Source organism: Schistocerca cancellata, chromosome 9 (assembly GCF_023864275.1).
Source record: "Schistocerca cancellata isolate TAMUIC-IGC-003103 chromosome 9, iqSchCanc2.1, whole genome shotgun sequence".
Lineage (NCBI taxonomy): Eukaryota > Metazoa > Arthropoda > Insecta > Orthoptera > Acrididae > Schistocerca > Schistocerca cancellata.
Window position 1 is genome coordinate 155,084,544 of NC_064634.1, and position 21,659 is coordinate 155,106,202.

The window sequence follows — 21,659 nt, forward strand, 5'->3', positions numbered from 1 at the left end:
TCTCGCAGCTGCATCTCGAGACGATCGTGGTAAATATCGCTTCGTGCAAGCGTCAGCGTAGCGTCAGTCGAGCAAAGTCGAGACAAGTCAAGCTGAGAGATGTTGCACAGTTAATTAAACGGTACGCGACGCAGACAACGCTTTTCCAAGTGTCGCACGTCACGCAGCAGAGTGGCGCAGTGGAAGCGTGCTGGGCCCATAACCCAGAGGTCCGTGGATCGAAACCACGCTCTGCTAAAATTATTCTTTTTCTTGGGTGCTTCGAGCTCGATCATTAAGCCTGGGGTGCGCTGACTCAGCGTCAACAGCAAACCCTGTAAGTTCTGAAACGACGACGACGTCGTGTGGAGAATACGAGAAACACTTCCTAAGACGCAGAGTTTCTTACGATTCTGCAGCAACTACATTTCTCGATCACAACGTTAATGTCTTTTCGGGCCACACGTGCAACTTTCGCGATATAAAAATCGCACCTCCCCGGCGGGGAATCGAACCCCGGTCTCCCGCGTGACAGGCGGGGATACTAACCACTATACTACCGAGGAATACGCAATCGGTACGCACAACGCACGCACACTTATGCTTCTCAAGTAGGTGATTCATCTCAAATCTAGCGTCCCGATGCTTTCAGAGTCAGCTGCTACGAAATAAAAGTATGCCCCAGGTGAGGCTCGAACTCACAACCCCGGCATTGCTCACGGCTACTGCCTTATAAGTACCGTGCGCTAACCAATTGCGCCACTGGGGCTACAGCAGGGTGCTTTCAGTTAGCGGTATTTGCTTTGCTGCCAACCTGTTGTGGCTACCGACCCATCATACGACCGTCACCTGCGGCCATACTGCGACTTTAGCACCTGGCTACGGATGCTTCATACGATTCTTGCTTCATATGCTACACTTACAAGCATATCAACCGCTTGTCATCACCGAAAAATTGCAGAAAAACGCGCGCCTTGCCTTCTGCTACCTGTCCAACAGCGAGGGCAGATGTGTGGCAAGCTCTAAGCTATGCAGGCGCACCGTGGCCGAGCAGCTGGAGGAGAGATGCCTTCCTTGGCAGCTCCCTGCAGAGTGCGGAAGACCAGAGTGGCCGCGCCGCCGTTGTCAGTGGACGACACGCAGTTGCCGAGCCACGGAGAACACGTTGCTCTGCGATGTGTACCCGCCTCATATGACGAAAGGCGACCAGTGGCCCTGTGGCGCAACGGATAACGCGTCTGACTACGGATCAGAACATTCCAGGTTCGAATCCTGGCAGGGTCGGCATTTTGTTAGTTGCGGGCGCGTAGCTAGGCAGTGCATTCGAATGTTTCCACCTGCGTGGAGTGCAATGTCAATCCTGAGCATCTCGCAGCTGCATCTCGAGACGATCGTGGTAAATATCGCTTCGTGCAAGCGTCAGCGTAGCGTCAGTCGAGCAAAGTCGAGACAAGTCAAGCTGAGAGATGTTGCACAGTTAATTAAACGGTACGCGACGCAGACAACGCTTTTCCAAGTGTCGCACGTCACGCAGCAGAGTGGCGCAGTGGAAGCGTGCTGGGCCCATAACCCAGAGGTCCGTGGATCGAAACCACGCTCTGCTAAAATTATTCTTTTTCTTGGGTGCTTCGAGCTCGATCATTAAGCCTGGGGTGCGCTGACTCAGCGTCAACAGCAAACCCTGTAAGTTCTGAAACGACGACGACGTCGTGTGGAGAATACGAGAAACACTTCCTAAGACGCAGAGTTTCTTACGATTCTGCAGCAACTACATTTCTCGATCACAACGTTAATGTCTTTTCGGGCCACACGTGCAACTTTCGCGATATAAAAATCGCACCTCCCCGGCGGGGAATCGAACCCCGGTCTCCCGCGTGACAGGCGGGGATACTAACCACTATACTACCGAGGAATACGCAATCGGTACGCACAACGCACGCACACTTATGCTTCTCAAGTAGGTGATTCATCTCAAATCTAGCGTCCCGATGCTTTCAGAGTCAGCTGCTACGAAATAAAAGTATGCCCCAGGTGAGGCTCGAACTCACAACCCCGGCATTGCTCACGGCTACTGCCTTATAAGTACCGTGCGCTAACCAATTGCGCCACTGGGGCTACAGCAGGGTGCTTTCAGTTAGCGGTATTTGCTTTGCTGCCAACCTGTTGTGGCTACCGACCCATCATACGACCGTCACCTGCGGCCATACTGCGACTTTAGCACCTGGCTACGGATGCTTCATACGATTCTTGCTTCATATGCTACACTTACAAGCATATCAACCGCTTGTCATCACCGAAAAATTGCAGAAAAACGCGCGCCTTGCCTTCTGCTACCTGTCCAACAGCGAGGGCAGATGTGTGGCAAGCTCTAAGCTATGCAGGCGCACCGTGGCCGAGCAGCTGGAGGAGAGATGCCTTCCTTGGCAGCTCCCTGCAGAGTGCGGAAGACCAGAGTGGCCGCGCCGCCGTTGTCAGTGGACGACACGCAGTTGCCGAGCCACGGAGAACACGTTGCTCTGCGATGTGTACCCGCCTCATATGACGAAAGGCGACCAGTGGCCCTGTGGCGCAACGGATAACGCGTCTGACTACGGATCAGAAGATTCCAGGTTCGAATCCTGGCAGGGTCGGCATTTTGTTAGTTGCGGGCGCGTAGCTAGGCAGTGCATTCGAATGTTTCCACCTGCGTGGAGTGCAATGTCAATCCTGAGCATCTCGCAGCTGCATCTCGAGACGATCGTGGTAAATATCGCTTCGTGCAAGCGTCAGCGTAGCGTCAGTCGAGCAAAGTCGAGACAAGTCAAGCTGAGAGATGTTGCACAGTTAATTAAACGGTACGCGACGCAGACAACGCTTTTCCAAGTGTCGCACGTCACGCAGCAGAGTGGCGCAGTGGAAGCGTGCTGGGCCCATAACCCAGAGGTCCGTGGATCGAAACCACGCTCTGCTAAAATTATTCTTTTTCTTGGGTGCTTCGAGCTCGATCATTAAGCCTGGGGTGCGCTGACTCAGCGTCAACAGCAAACCCTGTAAGTTCTGAAACGACGACGACGTCGTGTGGAGAATACGAGAAACACTTCCTAAGACGCAGAGTTTCTTACGATTCTGCAGCAACTACATTTCTCGATCACAACGTTAATGTCTTTTCGGGCCACACGTGCAACTTTCGCGATATAAAAATCGCACCTCCCCGGCGTGGAATCGAACCCCGGTCTCCCGCGTGACAGGCGGGGATACTAACCACTATACTACCGAGGAATACGCAATCGGTACGCACAACGCACGCACACTTATGCTTCTCAAGTAGGTGATTCATCTCAAATCTAGCGTCCCGATGCTTTCAGAGTCAGCTGCTACGAAATAAAAGTATGCCCCAGGTGAGGCTCGAACTCACAACCCCGGCATTGCTCACGGCTACTGCCTTATAAGTACCGTGCGCTAACCAATTGCGCCACTGGGGCTACAGCAGGGTGCTTTCAGTTAGCGGTATTTGCTTTGCTGCCAACCTGTTGTGGCTACCGACCCATCATACGACCGTCACCTGCGGCCATACTGCGACTTTAGCACCTGGCTACGGATGCTTCATACGATTCTTGCTTCATATGCTACACTTACAAGCATATCAACCGCTTGTCATCACCGAAAAATTGCAGAAAAACGCGCGCCTTGCCTTCTGCTACCTGTCCAACAGCGAGGGCAGATGTGTGGCAAGCTCTAAGCTATGCAGGCGCACCGTGGCCGAGCAGCTGGAGGAGAGATGCCTTCCTTGGCAGCTCCCTGCAGAGTGCGGAAGACCAGAGTGGCCGCGCCGCCGTTGTCAGTGGACGACACGCAGTTGCCGAACCACGGAGAACACGTTGCTCTGCGATGTGTACCCGCCTCATATGACGAAAGGCGACCAGTGGCCCTGTGGCGCAACGGATAACGCGTCTGACTACGGATCAGAAGATTCCAGGTTCGAATCCTGGCAGGGTCGGCATTTTGTTAGTTGCGGGCGCGTAGCTAGGCAGTGCATTCGAATGTTTCCACCTGCGTGGAGTGCAATGTCAATCCTGAGCATCTCGCAGCTGCATCTCGAGACGATCGTGGTAAATATCGCTTCGTGCAAGCGTCAGCGTAGCGTCAGTCGAGCAAAGTCGAGACAAGTCAAGCTGAGAGATGTTGCACAGTTAATTAAACGGTACGCGACGCAGACAACGCTTTTCCAAGTGTCGCACGTCACGCAGCAGAGTGGCGCAGTGGAAGCGTGCTGGGCACATAACCCAGAGGTCCGTGGATCGAAACCACGCTCTGCTAAAATTATTCTTTTTCTTGGGTGCTTCGAGCTCGATCATTAAGCCTGGGGTGCGCTGACTCAGCGTCAACAGCAAACCCTGTAAGTTCTGAAACGACGACGACGTCGTGTGGAGAATACGAGAAACACTTCCTAAGACGCAGAGTTTCTTACGATTCTGCAGCAACTACATTTCTCGATCACAACGTTAATGTCTTTTCGGGCCACACGTGCAACTTTCGCGATATAAAAATCGCACCTCCCCGGCGGGGAATCGAACCCCGGTCTCCCGCGTGACAGGCGGGGATACTAACCACTATACTACCGAGGAATACGCAATCGGTACGCACAACGCACGCACACTTATGGTTCTCAAGTAGGTGATTCATCTCAAATCTAGCGTCCCGATGCTTTCAGAGTCAGCTGCTACGAAATAAAAGTATGCCCCAGGTGAGGCTCGAACTCACAACCCCGGCATTGCTCACGGCTACTGCCTTATAAGTACCGTGCGCTAACCAATTGCGCCACTGGGGCTACAGCAGGGTGCTTTCAGTTAGCGGTATTTGCTTTGCTGCCAACCTGTTGTGGCTACCGACCCATCATACGACCGTCACCTGCGGCCATACTGCGACTTTAGCACCTGGCTACGGATGCTTCATACGATTCTTGCTTCATATGCTACACTTACAAGCATATCAACCGCTTGTCATCACCGAAAAATTGCAGAAAAACGCGCGCCTTGCCTTCTGCTACCTGTCCAACAGCGAGGGCAGATGTGTGGCAAGCTCTAAGCTATGCAGGCGCACCGTGGCCGAGCAGCTGGAGGAGAGATGCCTTCCTTGGCAGCTCCCTGCAGAGTGCGGAAGACCAGAGTGGCCGCGCCGCCGTTGTCAGTGGACGACACGCAGTTGCCGAGCCACGGAGAACACGTTGCTCTGCGATGTGTACCCGCCTCATATGACGAAAGGCGACCAGTGGCCCTGTGGCGCAACGGATAACGCGTCTGACTACGGATCAGAAGATTCCAGGTTCGAATCCTGGCAGGGTCGGCATTTTGTTAGTTGCGGGCGCGTAGCTAGGCAGTGCATTCGAATGTTTCCACCTGCGTGGAGTGCAATGTCAATCCTGAGCATCTCGCAGCTGCATCTCGAGACGATCGTGGTAAATATCGCTTCGTGCAAGCGTCAGCGTAGCGTCAGTCGAGCAAAGTCGAGACAAGTCAAGCTGAGAGATGTTGCACAGTTAATTAAACGGTACGCGACGCAGGCAACGCTTTTCCAAGTGTCGCACGTCACGCAGCAGAGTGGCGCAGTGGAAGCGTGCTGGGCACATAACCCAGAGGTCCGTGGATCGAAACCACGCTCTGCTAAAATTATTCTTTTTCTTGGGTGCTTCGAGCTCGATCATTAAGCCTGGGGTGCGCTGACTCAGCGTCAACAGCAAACCCTGTAAGTTCTGAAACGACGACGACGTCGTGTGGAGAATACGAGAAACACTTCCTAAGACGCAGAGTTTCTTACGATTCTGCAGCAACTACATTTCTCGATCACAACGTTAATGTCTTTTCGGGCCACACGTGCAACTTTCGCGATATAAAAATCGCACCTCCCCGGCGGGGAATCGAACACCGGTCTCCCGCGTGACAGGCGGGGATACTAACCACTATACTACCGAGGAATACGCAATCGGTACGCACAACGCACGCACACTTATGCTTCTCAAGTAGGTGATTCATCTCAAATCTAGCGTCCCGATGCTTTCAGAGTCAGCTGCTACGAAATAAAAGTATGCCCCAGGTGAGGCTCGAACTCACAACCCCGGCATTGCTCACGGCTACTGCCTTATAAGTACCGTGCGCTAACCAATTGCGCCACTGGGGCTACAGCAGGGTGCTTTCAGTTAGCGGTATTTGCTTTGCTGCCAACCTGTTGTGGCTACCGACCCATCATACGACCGTCACCTGCGGCCATACTGCGACTTTAGCACCTGGCTACGGATGCTTCATACGATTCTTGCTTCATATGCTACACTTACAAGCATATCAACCGCTTGTCATCACCGAAAAATTGCAGAAAAACGCGCGCCTTGCCTTCTGCTACCTGTCCAACAGCGAGGGCAGATGTGTGGCAAGCTCTAAGCTATGCAGGCGCACCGTGGCCGAGCAGCTGGAGGAGAGATGCCTTCCTTGGCAGCTCCCTGCAGAGTGCGGAAGACCAGAGTGGCCGCGCCGCCGTTGTCAGTGGACGACACGCAGTTGCCGAGCCACGGAGAACACGTTGCTCTGCGATGTGTACCCGCCTCATATGACGAAAGGCGACCAGTGGCCCTGTGGCGCAACGGATAACGCGTCTGACTACGGATCAGAAGATTCCAGGTTCGAATCCTGGCAGGGTCGGCATTTTGTTAGTTGCGGGCGCGTAGCTAGGCAGTGCATTCGAATGTTTCCACCTGCGTGGAGTGCAATGTCAATCCTGAGCATCTCGCAGCTGCATCTCGAGACGATCGTGGTAAATATCGCTTCGTGCAAGCGTCAGCGTAGCGTCAGTCGAGCAAAGTCGAGACAAGTCAAGCTGAGAGATGTTGCACAGTTAATTAAACGGTACGCGACGCAGACAACGCTTTTCCAAGTGTCGCACGTCACGCAGCAGAGTGGCGCAGTGGAAGCGTGCTGGGCCCATAACCCAGAGGTCCGTGGATCGAAACCACGCTCTGCTAAAATTATTCTTTTTCTTGGGTGCTTCGAGCTCGATCATTAAGCCTGGGGTGCGCTGACTCAGCGTCAACAGCAAACCCTGTAAGTTCTGAAACGACGACGACGTCGTGTGGAGAATACGAGAAACACTTCCTAAGACGCAGAGTTTCTTACGATTCTGCAGCAACTACATTTCTCGATCACAACGTTAATGTCTTTTCGGGCCACACGTGCAACTTTCGCGATATAAAAATCGCACCTCCCCGGCGGGGAATCGAACCCCGGTCTCCCGCGTGACAGGCGGGGATACTAACCACTATACTACCGAGGAATACGCAATCGGTACGCACAACGCACGCACACTTATGCTTCTCAAGTAGGTGATTCATCTCAAATCTAGCGTCCCGATGCTTTCAGAGTCAGCTGCTACGAAATAAAAGTATGCCCCAGGTGAGGCTCGAACTCACAACCCCGGCATTGCTCACGGCTACTGCCTTATAAGTACCGTGCGCTAACCAATTGCGCCACTGGGGCTACAGCAGGGTGCTTTCAGTTAGCGGTATTTGCTTTGCTGCCAACCTGTTGTGGCTACCGACCCATCATACGACCGTCACCTGCGGCCATACTGCGACTTTAGCACCTGGCTACGGATGCTTCATACGATTCTTGCTTCATATGCTACACTTACAAGCATATCAACCGCTTGTCATCACCGAAAAATTGCAGAAAAACGCGCGCCTTGCCTTCTGCTACCTGTCCAACAGCGAGGGCAGATGTGTGGCAAGCTCTAAGCTATGCAGGCGCACCGTGGCCGAGCAGCTGGAGGAGAGATGCCTTCCTTGGCAGCTCCCTGCAGAGTGCGGAAGACCAGAGTGGCCGCGCCGCCGTTGTCAGTGGACGACACGCAGTTGCCGAGCCACGGAGAACACGTTGCTCTGCGATGTGTACCCGCCTCATATGGCGAAAGGCGACCAGTGGCCCTGTGGCGCAACGGATAACGCGTCTGACTACGGATCAGAAGATTTCAGGTTCGAATCCTGGCAGGGTCGGCATTTTGTTAGTTGCGGGCGCGTAGCTAGGCAGTGCATTCGAATGTTTCCACCTGCGTGGAGTGCAATGTCAATCCTGAGCATCTCGCAGCTGCATCTCGAGACGATCGTGGTAAATATCGCTTCGTGCAAGCGTCAGCGTAGCGTCAGTCGAGCAAAGTCGAGACAAGTCAAGCTGAGAGATGTTGCACAGTTAATTAAACGGTACGCGACGCAGACAACGCTTTTCCAAGTGTCGCACGTCACGCAGCAGAGTGGCGCAGTGGAAGCGTGCTGGGCCCATAACCCAGAGGTCCGTGGATCGAAACCACGCTCTGCTAAAATTATTCTTTTTCTTGGGTGCTTCGAGCTCGATCATTAAGCCTGGGGTGCGCTGACTCAGCGTCAACAGCAAACCCTGTAAGTTCTGAAACGACGACGACGTCGTGTGGAGAATACGAGAAACACTTCCTAAGACGCAGAGTTTCTTACGATTCTGCAGCAACTACATTTCTCGATCACAACGTTAATGTCTTTTCGGGCCACACGTGCAACTTTCGCGATATAAAAATCGCACCTCCCCGGCGGGGAATCGAACCCCGGTCTCCCGCGTGACAGGCGGGGATACTAACCACTATACTACCGAGGAATACGCAATCGGTACGCACAACGCACGCACACTTATGCTTCTCAAGTAGGTGATTCATCTCAAATCTAGCGTCCCGATGCTTTCAGAGTCAGCTGCTACGAAATAAAAGTATGCCCCAGGTGAGGCTCGAACTCACAACCCCGGCATTGCTCACGGCTACTGCCTTATAAGTACCGTGCGCTAACCAATTGCGCCACTGGGGCTACAGCAGGGTGCTTTCAGTTAGCGGTATTTGTTTTGCTGCCAACCTGTTGTGGCTACCGACCCATCATACGACCGTCACCTGCGGCCATACTGCGACTTTAGCACCTGGCTACGGATGCTTCATACGATTCTTGCTTCATATGCTACACTTACAAGCATATCAACCGCTTGTCATCACCGAAAAATTGCAGAAAAACGCGCGCCTTGCCTTCTGCTACCTGTCCAACAGCGAGGGCAGATGTGTGGCAAGCTCTAAGCTATGCAGGCGCACCGTGGCCGAGCAGCTGGAGGAGAGATGCCTTCCTTGGCAGCTCCCTGCAGAGTGCGGAAGACCAGAGTGGCCGCGCCGCCGTTGTCAGTGGACGACACGCAGTTGCCGAGCCACGGAGAACACGTTGCTCTGCGATGTGTACCCGCCTCATATGGCGAAAGGCGACCAGTGGCCCTGTGGCGCAACGGATAACGCGTCTGACTACGGTCAGAAGATTCCAGGTTCGAATCCTGGCAGGGTCGGCATTTTGTTAGTTGCGGGCGCGTAGCTAGGCAGTGCATTCGAATGTTTCCACCTGCGTGGAGTGCAATGTCAATCCTGAGCATCTCGCAGCTGCATCTCGAGACGATCGTGGTAAATATCGCTTCGTGCAAGCGTCAGCGTAGCGTCAGTCGAGCAAAGTCGAGACAAGTCAAGCTGAGAGATGTTGCACAGTTAATTAAACGGTACGCGACGCAGACAACGCTTTTCCAAGTGTCGCACGTCACGCAGCAGAGTGGCGCAGTGGAAGCGTGCTGGGCCCATAACCCAGAGGTCCGTGGATCGAAACCACGCTCTGCTAAAATTATTCTTTTTCTTGGGTGCTTCGAGCTCGATCATTAAGCCTGGGGTGCGCTGACTCAGCGTCAACAGCAAACCCTGTAAGTTCTGAAACGACGACGACGTCGTGTGGAGAATACGAGAAACACTTCCTAAGACGCAGAGTTTCTTACGATTCTGCAGCAACTACATTTCTCGATCACAACGTTAATGTCTTTTCGGGCCACACGTGCAACTTTCGCGATATAAAAATCGCACCTCCCCGGCGGGGAATCGAACCCCGGTCTCCCGCGTGACAGGCGGGGATACTAACCACTATACTACCGAGGAATACGCAATCGGTACGCACAACGCACGCACACTTATGCTTCTCAAGTAGGTGATTCATCTCAAATCTAGCGTCCCGATGCTTTCAGAGTCAGCTGCTACGAAATAAAAGTATGCCCCAGGTGAGGCTCGAACTCACAACCCCGGCATTGCTCACGGCTACTGCCTTATAAGTACCGTGCGCTAACCAATTGCGCCACTGGGGCTACAGCAGGGTGCTTTCAGTTAGCGGTATTTGTTTTGCTGCCAACCTGTTGTGGCTACCGACCCATCATACGACCGTCACCTGCGGCCATACTGCGACTTTAGCACCTGGCTACGGATGCTTCATACGATTCTTGCTTCATATGCTACACTTACAAGCATATCAACCGCTTGTCATCACCGAAAAATTGCAGAAAAACGCGCGCCTTGCCTTCTGCTACCTGTCCAACAGCGAGGGCAGATGTGTGGCAAGCTCTAAGCTATGCAGGCGCACCGTGGCCGAGCAGCTGGAGGAGAGATGCCTTCCTTGGCAGCTCCCTGCAGAGTGCGGAAGACCAGAGTGGCCGCGCCGCCGTTGTCAGTGGACGACACGCAGTTGCCGAGCCACGGAGAACACGTTGCTCTGCGATGTGTACCCGCCTCATATGGCGAAAGGCGACCAGTGGCCCTGTGGCGCAACGGATAACGCGTCTGACTACGGTCAGAAGATTCCAGGTTCGAATCCTGGCAGGGTCGGCATTTTGTTAGTTGCGGGCGCGTAGCTAGGCAGTGCATTCGAATGTTTCCACCTGCGTGGAGTGCAATGTCAATCCTGAGCATCTCGCAGCTGCATCTCGAGACGATCGTGGTAAATATCGCTTCGTGCAAGCGTCAGCGTAGCGTCAGTCGAGCAAAGTCGAGACAAGTCAAGCTGAGAGATGTTGCACAGTTAATTAAACGGTACGCGACGCAGACAACGCTTTTCCAAGTGTCGCACGTCACGCAGCAGAGTGGCGCAGTGGAAGCGTGCTGGGCCCATAACCCAGAGGTCCGTGGATCGAAACCACGCTCTGCTAAAATTATTCTTTTTCTTGGGTGCTTCGAGCTCGATCATTAAGCCTGGGGTGCGCTGACTCAGCGTCAACAGCAAACCCTGTAAGTTCTGAAACGACGACGACGTCGTGTGGAGAATACGAGAAACACTTCCTAAGACGCAGAGTTTCTTACGATTCTGCAGCAACTACATTTCTCGATCACAACGTTAATGTCTTTTCGGGCCACACGTGGAACTTTCGCGATATAAAAATCGCACCTCCCCGGCGGGGAATCGAACCCCAGTCTCCCGCGTGACAGGCGGGGATACTAACCACTATACTACCGAGGAATACGCAATCGGTACGCACAACGCACGCACACTTATGGTTCTCAAGTAGGTGATTCATCTCAAATCTAGCGTCCCGATGCTTTCAGAGTCAGCTGCTACGAAATAAAAGTATGCCCCAGGTGAGGCTCGAACTCACAACCCCGGCATTGCTCACGGCTACTGCCTTATAAGTACCGTGCGCTAACCAATTGCGCCACTGGGGCTACAGCAGGGTGCTTTCAGTTAGCGGTATTTGCTTTGCTGCCAACCTGTTGTGGCTACCGACCCATCATACGACCGTCACCTGCGGCCATACTGCGACTTTAGCACCTGGCTACGGATGCTTCATACGATTCTTGCTTCATATGCTACACTTACAAGCATATCAACCGCTTGTCATCACCGAAAAATTGCAGAAAAACGCGCGCCTTGCCTTCTGCTACCTGTCCAACAGCGAGGGCAGATGTGTGGCAAGCTCTAAGCTATGCAGGCGCACCGTGGCCGAGCAGCTGGAGGAGAGATGCCTTCCTTGGCAGCTCCCTGCAGAGTGCGGAAGACCAGAGTGGCCGCGCCGCCGTTGTCAGTGGACGACACGCAGTTGCCGAGCCACGGAGAACACGTTGCTCTGCGATGTGTACCCGCCTCATATGACGAAAGGCGACCAGTGGCCCTGTGGCGCAACGGATAACGCGTCTGACTACGGATCAGAAGATTCCAGGTTCGAATCCTGGCAGGGTCGGCATTTTGTTAGTTGCGGGCGCGTAGCTAGGCAGTGCATTCGAATGTTTCCACCTGCGTGGAGTGCAATGTCAATCCTGAGCATCTCGCAGCTGCATCTCGAGACGATCGTGGTAAATATCGCTTCGTGCAAGCGTCAGCGTAGCGTCAGTCGAGCAAAGTCGAGACAAGTCAAGCTGAGAGATGTTGCACAGTTAATTAAACGGTACGCGACGCAGACAACGCTTTTCCAAGTGTCGCACGTCACGCAGCAGAGTGGCGCAGTGGAAGCGTGCTGGGCCCATAACCCAGAGGTCCGTGGATCGAAACCACGCTCTGCTAAAATTATTCTTTTTCTTGGGTGCTTCGAGCTCGATCATTAAGCCTGGGGTGCGCTGACTCAGCGTCAACAGCAAACCCTGTAAGTTCTGAAACGACGACGACGTCGTGTGGAGAATACGAGAAACACTTCCTAAGACGCAGAGTTTCTTACGATTCTGCAGCAACTACATTTCTCGATCACAACGTTAATGTCTTTTCGGGCCACACGTGCAACTTTCGCGATATAAAAATCGCACCTCCCCGGCGGGGAATCGAACCCCAGTCTCCCGCGTGACAGGCGGGGATACTAACCACTATACTACCGAGAAATACGCAATCGGTACGCACAACGCACGCACACTTATGGTTCTCAAGTAGGTGATTCATCTCAAATCTAGCGTCCCGATGCTTTCAGAGTCAGCTGCTACGAAATAAAAGTATGCCCCAGGTGAGGCTCGAACTCACAACCCCGGCATTGCTCACGGCTACTGCCTTATAAGTACCGTGCGCTAACCAATTGCGCCACTGGGGCTACAGCAGGGTGCTTTCAGTTAGCGGTATTTGCTTTGCTGCCAACCTGTTGTGGCTACCGACCCATCATACGACCGTCACCTGCGGCCATACTGCGACTTTAGCACCTGGCTACGGATGCTTCATACGATTCTTGCTTCATATGCTACACTTACAAGCATATCAACCGCTTGTCATCACCGAAAAATTGCAGAAAAACGCGCGCCTTGCCTTCTGCTACCTGTCCAACAGCGAGGGCAGATGTGTGGCAAGCTCTAAGCTATGCAGGCGCACCGTGGCCGAGCAGCTGGAGGAGAGATGCCTTCCTTGGCAGCTCCCTGCATAGTGCGGAAGACCAGAGTGGCCGCGCCGCCGTTGTCAGTGGACGACACGCAGTTGCCGAGCCACGGAGAACACGTTGCTCTGCGATGTGTACCCGCCTCATATGGCGAAAGGCGACCAGTGGCCCTGTGGCGCAACGGATAACGCGTCTGACTACGGTCAGAAGATTCCAGGTTCGAATCCTGGCAGGGTCGGCATTTTGTTAGTTGCGGGCGCGTAGCTAGGCAGTGCATTCGAATGTTTCCACCTGCGTGGAGTGCAATGTCAATCCTGAGCATCTCGCAGCTGCATCTCGAGACGATCGTGGTAAATATCGCTTCGTGCAAGCGTCAGCGTAGCGTCAGTCGAGCAAAGTCGAGACAAGTCAAGCTGAGAGATGTTGCACAGTTAATTAAACGGTACGCGACGCAGACAACGCTTTTCCAAGTGTCGCACGTCACGCAGCAGAGTGGCGCAGTGGAAGCGTGCTGGGCCCATAACCCAGAGGTCCGTGGATCGAAACCACGCTCTGCTAAAATTATTCTTTTTCTTGGGTGCTTCGAGCTCGATCATTAAGCCTGGGGTGCGCTGACTCAGCGTCAACAGCAAACCCTGTAAGTTCTGAAACGACGACGACGTCGTGTGGAGAATACGAGAAACACTTCCTAAGACGCAGAGTTTCTTACGATTCTGCAGCAACTACATTTCTCGATCACAACGTTAATGTCTTTTCGGGCCACACGTGCAACTTTCGCGATATAAAAATCGCACCTCCCCGGCGGGGAATCGAACCCCGGTCTCCCGCGTGACAGGCGGGGATACTAACCACTATACTACCGAGGAATACGCAATCGGTACGCACAACGCACGCACACTTATGCTTCTCAAGTAGGTGATTCATCTCAAATCTAGCGTCCCGATGCTTTCAGAGTCAGCTGCTACGAAATAAAAGTATGCCCCAGGTGAGGCTCGAACTCACAACCCCGGCATTGCTCACGGCTACTGCCTTATAAGTACCGTGCGCTAACCAATTGCGCCACTGGGGCTACAGCAGGGTGCTTTCAGTTAGCGGTATTTGCTTTGCTGCCAACCTGTTGTGGCTACCGACCCATCATACGACCGTCACCTGCGGCCATACTGCGACTTTAGCACCTGGCTACGGATGCTTCATACGATTCTTGCTTCATATGCTACACTTACAAGCATATCAACCGCTTGTCATCACCGAAAAATTGCAGAAAAACGCGCGCCTTGCCTTCTGCTACCTGTCCAACAGCGAGGGCAGATGTGTGGCAAGCTCTAAGCTATGCAGGCGCACCGTGGCCGAGCAGCTGGAGGAGAGATGCCTTCCTTGGCAGCTCCCTGCAGAGTGCGGAAGACCAGAGTGGCCGCGCCGCCGTTGTCAGTGGACGACACGCAGTTGCCGAGCCACGGAGAACACGTTGCTCTGCGATGTGTACCCGCCTCATATGGCGAAAGGCGACCAGTGGCCCTGTGGCGCAACGGATAACGCGTCTGACTACGGTCAGAAGATTCCAGGTTCGAATCCTGGCAGGGTCGGCATTTTGTTAGTTGCGGGCGCGTAGCTAGGCAGTGCATTCGAATGTTTCCACCTGCGTGGAGTGCAATGTCAATCCTGAGCATCTCGCAGCTGCATCTCGAGACGATCGTGGTAAATATCGCTTCGTGCAAGCGTCAGCGTAGCGTCAGTCGAGCAAAGTCGAGACAAGTCAAGCTGAGAGATGTTGCACAGTTAATTAAACGGTACGCGACGCAGACAACGCTTTTCCAAGTGTCGCACGTCACGCAGCAGAGTGGCGCAGTGGAAGCGTGCTGGGCCCATAACCCAGAGGTCCGTGGATCGAAACCACGCTCTGCTAAAATTATTCTTTTTCTTGGGTGCTTCGAGCTCGATCATTAAGCCTGGGGTGCGCTGACTCAGCGTCAACAGCAAACCCTGTAAGTTCTGAAACGACGACGACGTCGTGTGGAGAATACGAGAAACACTTCCTAAGACGCAGAGTTTCTTACGATTCTGCAGCAACTACATTTCTCGATCACAACGTTAATGTCTTTTCGGGCCACACGTGCAACTTTCGCGATATAAAAATCGCACCTCCCCGGCGGGGAATCGAACCCCAGTCTCCCGCGTGACAGGCGGGGATACTAACCACTATACTACCGAGAAATACGCAATCGGTACGCACAACGCACGCACACTTATGGTTCTCAAGTAGGTGATTCATCTCAAATCTAGCGTCCCGATGCTTTCAGAGTCAGCTGCTACGAAATAAAAGTATGCCCCAGGTGAGGCTCGAACTCACAACCCCGGCATTGCTCACGGCTACTGCCTTATAAGTACCGTGCGCTAACCAATTGCGCCACTGGGGCTACAGCAGGGTGCTTTCAGTTAGCGGTATTTGCTTTGCTGCCAACCTGTTGTGGCTACCGACCCATCATACGACCGTCACCTGCGGCCATACTGCGACTTTAGCACCTGGCTACGGATGCTTCATACGATTCTTGCTTCATATGCTACACTTACAAGCATATCAACCGCTTGTCATCACCGAAAAATTGCAGAAAAACGCGCGCCTTGCCTTCTGCTACCTGTCCAACAGCGAGGGCAGATGTGTGGCAAGCTCTAAGCTATGCAGGCGCACCGTGGCCGAGCAGCTGGAGGAGAGATGCCTTCCTTGGCAGCTCCCTGCATAGTGCGGAAGACCAGAGTGGCCGCGCCGCCGTTGTCAGTGGACGACACGCAGTTGCCGAGCCACGGAGAACACGTTGCTCTGCGATGTGTACCCGCCTCATATGGCGAAAGGCGACCAGTGGCCCTGTGGCGCAACGGATAACGCGTCTGACTACGGTCAGAAGATTCCAGGTTCGAATCCTGGCAGGGTCGGCATTTTGTTAGTTGCGGGCGCGTAGCTAGGCAGTGCATTCGAATGTTTCCACCTGCGTGGAGTGCAATGTCAATCCTGAGCATCTCGCAGCTGCATCTCGAGACGATCGTGGTAAATATCGCTTCGTGCAAGCGTCAGCGTAGCGTCAGTCGAGCAAAGTCGAGACAAGTCAAGCTGAGAGATGTTGCACAGTTAATTAAACGGTACGCGACGCAGACAACGCTTTTCCAAGTGTCGCACGTCACGCAGCAGAGTGGCGCAGTGGAAGCGTGCTGGGCCCATAACCCAGAGGTCCGTGGATCGAAACCACGCTCTGCTAAAATTATTCTTTTTCTTGGGTGCTTCGAGCTCGATCATTAAGCCTGGGGTGCGCTGACTCAGCGTCAACAGCAAACCCTGTAAGTTCTGAAACGACGACGACGTCGTGTGGAGAATACGAGAAACACTTCCTAAGACGCAGAGTTTCTTACGATTCTGCAGCAACTACATTTCTCGATCACAACGTTAATGTCTTTTCGGGCCACACGTGCAACTTTCGCGATATAAAAATCGCACCTCCCCGGCGGGGAATCGAACCCCGGTCTCCCGCGTGACAGGCGGGGATACTAACCACTATACTACCGAGGAATACGCAATCGGTACGCACAACGCACGCACACTTATGCTTCTCAAGTAGGTGATTCATCTCAAATCTAGCGTCCCGATGCTTTCAGAGTCAGCTGCTACGAAATAAAAGTATGCCCCAGGTGAGGCTCGAACTCACAACCCCGGCATTGCTCACGGCTACTGCCTTATAAGTACCGTGCGCTAACCAATTGCGCCACTGGGGCTACAGCAGGGTGCTTTCAGTTAGCGGTATTTGCTTTGCTGCCAACCTGTTGTGGCTACCGACCCATCATACGACCGTCACCTGCGGCCATACTGCGACTTTAGCACCTGGCTACGGATGCTTCATACGATTCTTGCTTCATATGCTACACTTACAAGCATATCAACCGCTTGTCATCACCGAAAAATTGCAGAAAAACGCGCGCCTTGCCTTCTGCTACCTGTCCAACAGCGAGGGCAGATGTGTGGCAAGCTCTAAGCTATGCAGGCGCACCGTGGCCGAGCAGCTGGAGGAGAGATGCCTTCCTTGGCAGCTCCCTGCAGAGTGCGGAAGACCAGAGTGGCCGCGCCGCCGTTGTCAGTGGACGACACGCAGTTGCCGAGCCACGGAGAACACGTTGCTCTGCGATGTGTACCCGCCTCATATGGCGAAAGGCGACCAGTGGCCCTGTGGCGCAACGGATAACGCGTCTGACTACGGTCAGAAGATTCCAGGTTCGAATCCTGGCAGGGTCGGCATTTTGTTAGTTGCGGGCGCGTAGCTAGGCAGTGCATTCGAATGTTTCCACCTGCGTGGAGTGCAATGTCAATCCTGAGCATCTCGCAGCTGCATCTCGAGACGATCGTGGTAAATATCGCTTCGTGCAAGCGTCAGCGTAGCGTCAGTCGAGCAAAGTCGAGACAAGTCAAGCTGAGAGATGTTGCACAGTTAATTAAACGGTACGCGACGCAGACAACGCTTTTCCAAGTGTCGCACGTCACGCAGCAGAGTGGCGCAGTGGAAGCGTGCTGGGCCCATAACCCAGAGGTCCGTGGATCGAAACCACGCTCTGCTAAAATTATTCTTTTTCTTGGGTGCTTCGAGCTCGATCATTAAGCCTGGGGTGCGCTGACTCAGCGTCAACAGCAAACCCTGTAAGTTCTGAAACGACGACGACGTCGTGTGGAGAATACGAGAAACACTTCCTAAGACGCAGAGTTTCTTACGATTCTGCAGCAACTACATTTCTCGATCACAACGTTAATGTCTTTTCGGGCCACACGTGCAACTTTCGCGATATAAAAATCGCACCTCCCCGGCGGGGAATCGAACCCCGGTCTCCCGCGTGACAGGCGGGGATACTAACCACTATACTACCGAGGAATACGCAATCGGTACGCACAACGCACGCACACTTATGCTTCTCAAGTAGGTGATTCATCTCAAATCTAGCGTCCCGATGCTTTCAGAGTCAGCTGCTACGAAATAAAAGTATGCCCCAGGTGAGGCTCGAACTCACAACCCCGGCATTGCTCACGGCTACTGCCTTATAAGTACCGTGCGCTAACCAATTGCGCCACTGGGGCTACAGCAGGGTGCTTTCAGTTAGCGGTATTTGCTTTGCTGCCAACCTGTTGTGGCTACCGACCCATCATACGACCGTCACCTGCGGCCATACTGCGACTTTAGCACCTGGCTACGGATGCTTCATACGATTCTTGCTTCATATGCTACACTTACAAGCATATCAACCGCTTGTCATCACCGAAAAATTGCAGAAAAACGCGCGCCTTGCCTTCTGCTACCTGTCCAACAGCGAGGGCAGATGTGTGGCAAGCTCTAAGCTATGCAGGCGCACCGTGGCCGAGCAGCTGGAGGAGAGATGCCTTCCTTGGCAGCTCCCTGCAGAGTGCGGAAGACCAGAGTGGCCGCGCCGCCGTTGTCAGTGGACGACACGCAGTTGCCGAGCCACGGAGAACACGTTGCTCTGCGATGTGTACCCGCCTCATATGGCGAAAGGCGACCAGTGGCCCTGTGGCGCAACGGATAACGCGTCTGACTACGGATCAGAAGATTCCAGGTTCGAATCCTGGCAGGGTCGGCATTTTGTTAGTTGCGGGCGCGTAGCTAGGCAGTGCATTCGAATGTTTCCACCTGCGTGGAGTGCAATGTCAATCCTGAGCATCTCGCAGCTGCATCTCGAGACGATCGTGGTAAATATCGCTTCGTGCAAGCGTCAGCGTAGCGTCAGTCGAGCAAAGTCGAGACAAGTCAAGCTGAGAGATGTTGCACAGTTAATTAAACGGTACGCGACGCAGACAACGCTTTTCCAAGTGTCGCACGTCACGCAGCAGAGTGGCGCAGTGGAAGCGTGCTGGGCCCATAACCCAGAGGTCCGTGGATCGAAACCACGCTCTGCTAAAATTATTCTTTTTCTTGGGTGCTTCGAGCTCGATCATTAAGCCTGGGGTGCGCTGACTCAGCGTCAACAGCAAACCCTGTAAGTTCTGAAACGACGACGACGTCGTGTGGAGAATACGAGAAACACTTCCTAAGACGCAGAGTTTCTTACGATTCTGCAGCAACTACATTTCTCGATCACAACGTTAATGTCTTTTCGGGCCACACGTGCAACTTTCGCGATATAAAAATCGCACCTCCCCGGCGGGGAATCGAACCCCAGTCTCCCGCGTGACAGGCGGGGATACTAACCACTATACTACCGAGGAATACGCAATCGGTACGCACAACGCACGCACACTTATGGTTCTCAAGTAGGTGATTCATCTCAAATCTAGCGTCCCGATGCTTTCAGAGTCAGCTGCTACGAAATAAAAGTATGCCCCAGGTGAGGCTCGAACTCACAACCCCGGCATTGCTCACGGCTACTGCCTTATAAGTACCGTGCGCTAACCAATTGCGCCACTGGGGCTACAGCAGGGTGCTTTCAGTTAGCGGTATTTGCTTTGCTGCCAACCTGTTGTGGCTACCGACCCATCATACGACCGTCACCTGCGGCCATACTGCGACTTTAGCACCTGGCTACGGATGCTTCATACGATTCTTGCTTCATATGCTACACTTACAAGAATATCAACCGCTTGTCATCACCGAAAAATTGCAGAAAAACGCGCGCCTTGCCTTCTGCTACCTGTCCAACAGCGAGGGCAGATGTGTGGCAAGCTCTAAGCTATGCAGGCGCACCGTGGCCGAGCAGCTGGAGGAGAGATGCCTTCCTTGGCAGCTCCCTGCAGAGTGCGGAAGACCAGAGTGGCCGCGCCGCCGTTGTCAGTGGACGACACGCAGTTGCCGAGCCACGGAGAACACGTTGCTCTGCGATGTGTACCCGCCTCATATGGCGAAAGGCGACCAGTGGCCCTGTGGCGCAACGGATAACGCGTCTGACTACGGTCAGAAGATTCCAGGTTCGAATCCTGGCAGGGTCGGCATTTTGTTAGTTGCGGGCGCGTAGCTAGGCAGTGCATTCGAATGTTTCCACCTGCGTGGAGTGCAATGTCAATCCTGAGCATCTCGCAGCTGCATCTCGAGACGATCGTGGTAAATATCGCTTCGTGCAAGCGTCAGCGTAGCGTCAGTCGAGCAAAGTCGAGACAAGTCAAGCTGAGAGATGTTGCACAGTTAATTAAACGGTACGCGACGCAGACAACGCTTTTCCAAGTGTCGCACGTCACGCAGCAGAGTGGCGCAGTGGAAGCGTGCTGGGCCCATAACCCAGAGGTCCGTGGATCGAAACCACGCTCTGCTAAAATTATTCTTTTTCTTGGGTGCTTCGAGCTCGATCATTAAGCCTGGGGTGCGCTGACTCAGCGTCAACAGCAAACCCTGTAAGTTCTGAAACGACGACGACGTCGTGTGGAGAATACGAGAAACACTTCCTAAGACGCAGAGTTTCTTACGATTCTGCAGCAACTACATTTCTCGATCACAACGTTAATGTCTTTTCGGGCCACACGTGCAACTTTCGCGATATAAAAATCGCACCTCCCCGGCGGGGAATCGAACACCGGTCTCCCGCGTGACAGGCGGGGATACTAACCACTATACTACCGAGGAATACGCAATCGGTACGCACAACGCACGCACACTTATGCTTCTCAAGTAGGTGATTCATCTCAAATCTAGCGTCCCGATGCTTTCAGAGTCAGCTGCTACGAAATAAAAGTATGCCCCAGGTGAGGCTCGAACTCACAACCCCGGCATTGCTCACGGCTACTGCCTTATAAGTACCGTGCGCTAACCAATTGCGCCACTGGGGCTACAGCAGGGTGCTTTCAGTTAGCGGTATTTGCTTTGCTGCCAACCTGTTGTGGCTACCGACCCATCATACGACCGTCACCTGCGGCCATACTGCGACTTTAGCACCTGGCTACGGATGCTTCATACGATTCTTGCTTCATATGCTACACTTACAAGCATATCAACCGCTTGTCATCACCGAAAAATTGCAGAAAAACGCGCGCCTTGCCTTCTGCTACCTGTCCAACAGCGAGGGCAGATGTGTGGCAAGCTCTAAGCTATGCAGGCGCACCGTGGCCGAGCAGCTGGAGGAGAGATGCCTTCCTTGGCAGCTCCCTGCAGAGTGCGGAAGACCAGAGTGGCCGCGCCGCCGTTGTCAGTGGACAACACGCAGTTGCCGAGCCACGGAGAACACGTTGCTCTGCGATGTGTACCCGCCTCATATGGCGAAAGGCGACCAGTGGCCCTGTGGCGCAACGGATAACGCGTCTGACTACGGTCAGAAGATTCCAGGTTCGAATCCTGGCAGGGTCGGCATTTTGTTAGTTGCGGGCGCGTAGCTAGGCAGTGCATTCGAATGTTTCCACCTGCGTGGAGTGCAATGTCAATCCTGAGCATCTCGCAGCTGCATCTCGAGACGATCGTGGTAAATATCGCTTCGTGCAAGCGTCAGCGTAGCGTCAGTCGAGCAAAGTCGAGACAAGTCAAGCTGAGAGATGTTGCACAGTTAATTAAACGGTACGCGACG

At 53.6% G+C, this 21,659-nt stretch overlaps 54 non-coding genes across 54 annotated transcripts; 22 read left to right on the forward strand and 32 right to left on the reverse strand.

The window, feature by feature from the left end:
- Positions 1-165: 165 nt before the first annotated feature.
- On the forward strand, positions 166-237 carry Trnam-cau (transfer RNA methionine (anticodon CAU)). The gene has a single exon. It is a non-coding gene; the product is annotated as a tRNA-Met (tRNA).
- Positions 238-473: 236 nt separating this feature from the next.
- Positions 474-545, reverse strand: Trnad-guc (transfer RNA aspartic acid (anticodon GUC)). Its single transcript has one exon. It is a non-coding gene; the product is annotated as a tRNA-Asp (tRNA).
- Positions 546-656: 111 nt separating this feature from the next.
- Trnai-uau (transfer RNA isoleucine (anticodon UAU)) lies at positions 657-748 on the reverse strand. Its single transcript is given in 2 exon segments — positions 657-692; positions 711-748. It is a non-coding gene; the product is annotated as a tRNA-Ile (tRNA).
- Positions 749-1,190: 442 nt separating this feature from the next.
- On the forward strand, positions 1,191-1,263 carry Trnar-acg (transfer RNA arginine (anticodon ACG)). The gene has a single exon. It is a non-coding gene; the product is annotated as a tRNA-Arg (tRNA).
- Positions 1,264-1,511: 248 nt separating this feature from the next.
- Positions 1,512-1,583, forward strand: Trnam-cau (transfer RNA methionine (anticodon CAU)). The gene has a single exon. It is a non-coding gene; the product is annotated as a tRNA-Met (tRNA).
- A 236-nt stretch (positions 1,584-1,819) lies between these two features.
- Trnad-guc (transfer RNA aspartic acid (anticodon GUC)) lies at positions 1,820-1,891 on the reverse strand. The gene has a single exon. It is a non-coding gene; the product is annotated as a tRNA-Asp (tRNA).
- A 111-nt stretch (positions 1,892-2,002) lies between these two features.
- Positions 2,003-2,094, reverse strand: Trnai-uau (transfer RNA isoleucine (anticodon UAU)). Its single transcript is given in 2 exon segments — positions 2,003-2,038; positions 2,057-2,094. It is a non-coding gene; the product is annotated as a tRNA-Ile (tRNA).
- A 442-nt stretch (positions 2,095-2,536) lies between these two features.
- Positions 2,537-2,609, forward strand: Trnar-acg (transfer RNA arginine (anticodon ACG)). Its single transcript has one exon. It is a non-coding gene; the product is annotated as a tRNA-Arg (tRNA).
- A 248-nt stretch (positions 2,610-2,857) lies between these two features.
- Trnam-cau (transfer RNA methionine (anticodon CAU)) lies at positions 2,858-2,929 on the forward strand. Its single transcript has one exon. It is a non-coding gene; the product is annotated as a tRNA-Met (tRNA).
- A 236-nt stretch (positions 2,930-3,165) lies between these two features.
- Positions 3,166-3,237, reverse strand: Trnad-guc (transfer RNA aspartic acid (anticodon GUC)). The gene has a single exon. It is a non-coding gene; the product is annotated as a tRNA-Asp (tRNA).
- Positions 3,238-3,348: 111 nt separating this feature from the next.
- Trnai-uau (transfer RNA isoleucine (anticodon UAU)) lies at positions 3,349-3,440 on the reverse strand. The gene is given in 2 exon segments: positions 3,349-3,384; positions 3,403-3,440. It is a non-coding gene; the product is annotated as a tRNA-Ile (tRNA).
- A 442-nt stretch (positions 3,441-3,882) lies between these two features.
- Positions 3,883-3,955, forward strand: Trnar-acg (transfer RNA arginine (anticodon ACG)). Its single transcript has one exon. It is a non-coding gene; the product is annotated as a tRNA-Arg (tRNA).
- A 556-nt stretch (positions 3,956-4,511) lies between these two features.
- On the reverse strand, positions 4,512-4,583 carry Trnad-guc (transfer RNA aspartic acid (anticodon GUC)). Its single transcript has one exon. It is a non-coding gene; the product is annotated as a tRNA-Asp (tRNA).
- A 111-nt stretch (positions 4,584-4,694) lies between these two features.
- Positions 4,695-4,786, reverse strand: Trnai-uau (transfer RNA isoleucine (anticodon UAU)). Its single transcript is given in 2 exon segments — positions 4,695-4,730; positions 4,749-4,786. It is a non-coding gene; the product is annotated as a tRNA-Ile (tRNA).
- Positions 4,787-5,228: 442 nt separating this feature from the next.
- Trnar-acg (transfer RNA arginine (anticodon ACG)) lies at positions 5,229-5,301 on the forward strand. Its single transcript has one exon. It is a non-coding gene; the product is annotated as a tRNA-Arg (tRNA).
- Positions 5,302-5,857: 556 nt separating this feature from the next.
- On the reverse strand, positions 5,858-5,929 carry Trnad-guc (transfer RNA aspartic acid (anticodon GUC)). Its single transcript has one exon. It is a non-coding gene; the product is annotated as a tRNA-Asp (tRNA).
- A 111-nt stretch (positions 5,930-6,040) lies between these two features.
- On the reverse strand, positions 6,041-6,132 carry Trnai-uau (transfer RNA isoleucine (anticodon UAU)). The gene is given in 2 exon segments: positions 6,041-6,076; positions 6,095-6,132. It is a non-coding gene; the product is annotated as a tRNA-Ile (tRNA).
- Positions 6,133-6,574: 442 nt separating this feature from the next.
- Positions 6,575-6,647, forward strand: Trnar-acg (transfer RNA arginine (anticodon ACG)). Its single transcript has one exon. It is a non-coding gene; the product is annotated as a tRNA-Arg (tRNA).
- A 248-nt stretch (positions 6,648-6,895) lies between these two features.
- On the forward strand, positions 6,896-6,967 carry Trnam-cau (transfer RNA methionine (anticodon CAU)). Its single transcript has one exon. It is a non-coding gene; the product is annotated as a tRNA-Met (tRNA).
- Positions 6,968-7,203: 236 nt separating this feature from the next.
- Trnad-guc (transfer RNA aspartic acid (anticodon GUC)) lies at positions 7,204-7,275 on the reverse strand. Its single transcript has one exon. It is a non-coding gene; the product is annotated as a tRNA-Asp (tRNA).
- Positions 7,276-7,386: 111 nt separating this feature from the next.
- On the reverse strand, positions 7,387-7,478 carry Trnai-uau (transfer RNA isoleucine (anticodon UAU)). Its single transcript is given in 2 exon segments — positions 7,387-7,422; positions 7,441-7,478. It is a non-coding gene; the product is annotated as a tRNA-Ile (tRNA).
- Positions 7,479-7,920: 442 nt separating this feature from the next.
- Positions 7,921-7,993, forward strand: Trnar-acg (transfer RNA arginine (anticodon ACG)). The gene has a single exon. It is a non-coding gene; the product is annotated as a tRNA-Arg (tRNA).
- A 248-nt stretch (positions 7,994-8,241) lies between these two features.
- Positions 8,242-8,313, forward strand: Trnam-cau (transfer RNA methionine (anticodon CAU)). Its single transcript has one exon. It is a non-coding gene; the product is annotated as a tRNA-Met (tRNA).
- A 236-nt stretch (positions 8,314-8,549) lies between these two features.
- Positions 8,550-8,621, reverse strand: Trnad-guc (transfer RNA aspartic acid (anticodon GUC)). The gene has a single exon. It is a non-coding gene; the product is annotated as a tRNA-Asp (tRNA).
- A 111-nt stretch (positions 8,622-8,732) lies between these two features.
- On the reverse strand, positions 8,733-8,824 carry Trnai-uau (transfer RNA isoleucine (anticodon UAU)). Its single transcript is given in 2 exon segments — positions 8,733-8,768; positions 8,787-8,824. It is a non-coding gene; the product is annotated as a tRNA-Ile (tRNA).
- A 762-nt stretch (positions 8,825-9,586) lies between these two features.
- On the forward strand, positions 9,587-9,658 carry Trnam-cau (transfer RNA methionine (anticodon CAU)). Its single transcript has one exon. It is a non-coding gene; the product is annotated as a tRNA-Met (tRNA).
- Positions 9,659-9,894: 236 nt separating this feature from the next.
- Trnad-guc (transfer RNA aspartic acid (anticodon GUC)) lies at positions 9,895-9,966 on the reverse strand. Its single transcript has one exon. It is a non-coding gene; the product is annotated as a tRNA-Asp (tRNA).
- Positions 9,967-10,077: 111 nt separating this feature from the next.
- Trnai-uau (transfer RNA isoleucine (anticodon UAU)) lies at positions 10,078-10,169 on the reverse strand. Its single transcript is given in 2 exon segments — positions 10,078-10,113; positions 10,132-10,169. It is a non-coding gene; the product is annotated as a tRNA-Ile (tRNA).
- Positions 10,170-10,931: 762 nt separating this feature from the next.
- Trnam-cau (transfer RNA methionine (anticodon CAU)) lies at positions 10,932-11,003 on the forward strand. Its single transcript has one exon. It is a non-coding gene; the product is annotated as a tRNA-Met (tRNA).
- Positions 11,004-11,239: 236 nt separating this feature from the next.
- On the reverse strand, positions 11,240-11,311 carry Trnad-guc (transfer RNA aspartic acid (anticodon GUC)). The gene has a single exon. It is a non-coding gene; the product is annotated as a tRNA-Asp (tRNA).
- Positions 11,312-11,422: 111 nt separating this feature from the next.
- Trnai-uau (transfer RNA isoleucine (anticodon UAU)) lies at positions 11,423-11,514 on the reverse strand. The gene is given in 2 exon segments: positions 11,423-11,458; positions 11,477-11,514. It is a non-coding gene; the product is annotated as a tRNA-Ile (tRNA).
- Positions 11,515-11,956: 442 nt separating this feature from the next.
- Positions 11,957-12,029, forward strand: Trnar-acg (transfer RNA arginine (anticodon ACG)). The gene has a single exon. It is a non-coding gene; the product is annotated as a tRNA-Arg (tRNA).
- A 248-nt stretch (positions 12,030-12,277) lies between these two features.
- Positions 12,278-12,349, forward strand: Trnam-cau (transfer RNA methionine (anticodon CAU)). Its single transcript has one exon. It is a non-coding gene; the product is annotated as a tRNA-Met (tRNA).
- Positions 12,350-12,585: 236 nt separating this feature from the next.
- On the reverse strand, positions 12,586-12,657 carry Trnad-guc (transfer RNA aspartic acid (anticodon GUC)). Its single transcript has one exon. It is a non-coding gene; the product is annotated as a tRNA-Asp (tRNA).
- Positions 12,658-12,768: 111 nt separating this feature from the next.
- Trnai-uau (transfer RNA isoleucine (anticodon UAU)) lies at positions 12,769-12,860 on the reverse strand. The gene is given in 2 exon segments: positions 12,769-12,804; positions 12,823-12,860. It is a non-coding gene; the product is annotated as a tRNA-Ile (tRNA).
- Positions 12,861-13,622: 762 nt separating this feature from the next.
- On the forward strand, positions 13,623-13,694 carry Trnam-cau (transfer RNA methionine (anticodon CAU)). The gene has a single exon. It is a non-coding gene; the product is annotated as a tRNA-Met (tRNA).
- Positions 13,695-13,930: 236 nt separating this feature from the next.
- Positions 13,931-14,002, reverse strand: Trnad-guc (transfer RNA aspartic acid (anticodon GUC)). Its single transcript has one exon. It is a non-coding gene; the product is annotated as a tRNA-Asp (tRNA).
- Positions 14,003-14,113: 111 nt separating this feature from the next.
- On the reverse strand, positions 14,114-14,205 carry Trnai-uau (transfer RNA isoleucine (anticodon UAU)). The gene is given in 2 exon segments: positions 14,114-14,149; positions 14,168-14,205. It is a non-coding gene; the product is annotated as a tRNA-Ile (tRNA).
- Positions 14,206-14,967: 762 nt separating this feature from the next.
- Positions 14,968-15,039, forward strand: Trnam-cau (transfer RNA methionine (anticodon CAU)). Its single transcript has one exon. It is a non-coding gene; the product is annotated as a tRNA-Met (tRNA).
- A 236-nt stretch (positions 15,040-15,275) lies between these two features.
- Trnad-guc (transfer RNA aspartic acid (anticodon GUC)) lies at positions 15,276-15,347 on the reverse strand. Its single transcript has one exon. It is a non-coding gene; the product is annotated as a tRNA-Asp (tRNA).
- A 111-nt stretch (positions 15,348-15,458) lies between these two features.
- Trnai-uau (transfer RNA isoleucine (anticodon UAU)) lies at positions 15,459-15,550 on the reverse strand. The gene is given in 2 exon segments: positions 15,459-15,494; positions 15,513-15,550. It is a non-coding gene; the product is annotated as a tRNA-Ile (tRNA).
- Positions 15,551-16,312: 762 nt separating this feature from the next.
- On the forward strand, positions 16,313-16,384 carry Trnam-cau (transfer RNA methionine (anticodon CAU)). Its single transcript has one exon. It is a non-coding gene; the product is annotated as a tRNA-Met (tRNA).
- A 236-nt stretch (positions 16,385-16,620) lies between these two features.
- On the reverse strand, positions 16,621-16,692 carry Trnad-guc (transfer RNA aspartic acid (anticodon GUC)). The gene has a single exon. It is a non-coding gene; the product is annotated as a tRNA-Asp (tRNA).
- Positions 16,693-16,803: 111 nt separating this feature from the next.
- Trnai-uau (transfer RNA isoleucine (anticodon UAU)) lies at positions 16,804-16,895 on the reverse strand. The gene is given in 2 exon segments: positions 16,804-16,839; positions 16,858-16,895. It is a non-coding gene; the product is annotated as a tRNA-Ile (tRNA).
- A 762-nt stretch (positions 16,896-17,657) lies between these two features.
- Positions 17,658-17,729, forward strand: Trnam-cau (transfer RNA methionine (anticodon CAU)). Its single transcript has one exon. It is a non-coding gene; the product is annotated as a tRNA-Met (tRNA).
- A 236-nt stretch (positions 17,730-17,965) lies between these two features.
- On the reverse strand, positions 17,966-18,037 carry Trnad-guc (transfer RNA aspartic acid (anticodon GUC)). Its single transcript has one exon. It is a non-coding gene; the product is annotated as a tRNA-Asp (tRNA).
- A 111-nt stretch (positions 18,038-18,148) lies between these two features.
- Trnai-uau (transfer RNA isoleucine (anticodon UAU)) lies at positions 18,149-18,240 on the reverse strand. Its single transcript is given in 2 exon segments — positions 18,149-18,184; positions 18,203-18,240. It is a non-coding gene; the product is annotated as a tRNA-Ile (tRNA).
- A 442-nt stretch (positions 18,241-18,682) lies between these two features.
- On the forward strand, positions 18,683-18,755 carry Trnar-acg (transfer RNA arginine (anticodon ACG)). Its single transcript has one exon. It is a non-coding gene; the product is annotated as a tRNA-Arg (tRNA).
- Positions 18,756-19,003: 248 nt separating this feature from the next.
- On the forward strand, positions 19,004-19,075 carry Trnam-cau (transfer RNA methionine (anticodon CAU)). The gene has a single exon. It is a non-coding gene; the product is annotated as a tRNA-Met (tRNA).
- Positions 19,076-19,311: 236 nt separating this feature from the next.
- On the reverse strand, positions 19,312-19,383 carry Trnad-guc (transfer RNA aspartic acid (anticodon GUC)). Its single transcript has one exon. It is a non-coding gene; the product is annotated as a tRNA-Asp (tRNA).
- A 111-nt stretch (positions 19,384-19,494) lies between these two features.
- Trnai-uau (transfer RNA isoleucine (anticodon UAU)) lies at positions 19,495-19,586 on the reverse strand. Its single transcript is given in 2 exon segments — positions 19,495-19,530; positions 19,549-19,586. It is a non-coding gene; the product is annotated as a tRNA-Ile (tRNA).
- A 762-nt stretch (positions 19,587-20,348) lies between these two features.
- On the forward strand, positions 20,349-20,420 carry Trnam-cau (transfer RNA methionine (anticodon CAU)). The gene has a single exon. It is a non-coding gene; the product is annotated as a tRNA-Met (tRNA).
- Positions 20,421-20,656: 236 nt separating this feature from the next.
- Trnad-guc (transfer RNA aspartic acid (anticodon GUC)) lies at positions 20,657-20,728 on the reverse strand. Its single transcript has one exon. It is a non-coding gene; the product is annotated as a tRNA-Asp (tRNA).
- A 111-nt stretch (positions 20,729-20,839) lies between these two features.
- Trnai-uau (transfer RNA isoleucine (anticodon UAU)) lies at positions 20,840-20,931 on the reverse strand. The gene is given in 2 exon segments: positions 20,840-20,875; positions 20,894-20,931. It is a non-coding gene; the product is annotated as a tRNA-Ile (tRNA).
- Between the last annotated feature and the right edge of the window lie 728 nt (positions 20,932-21,659).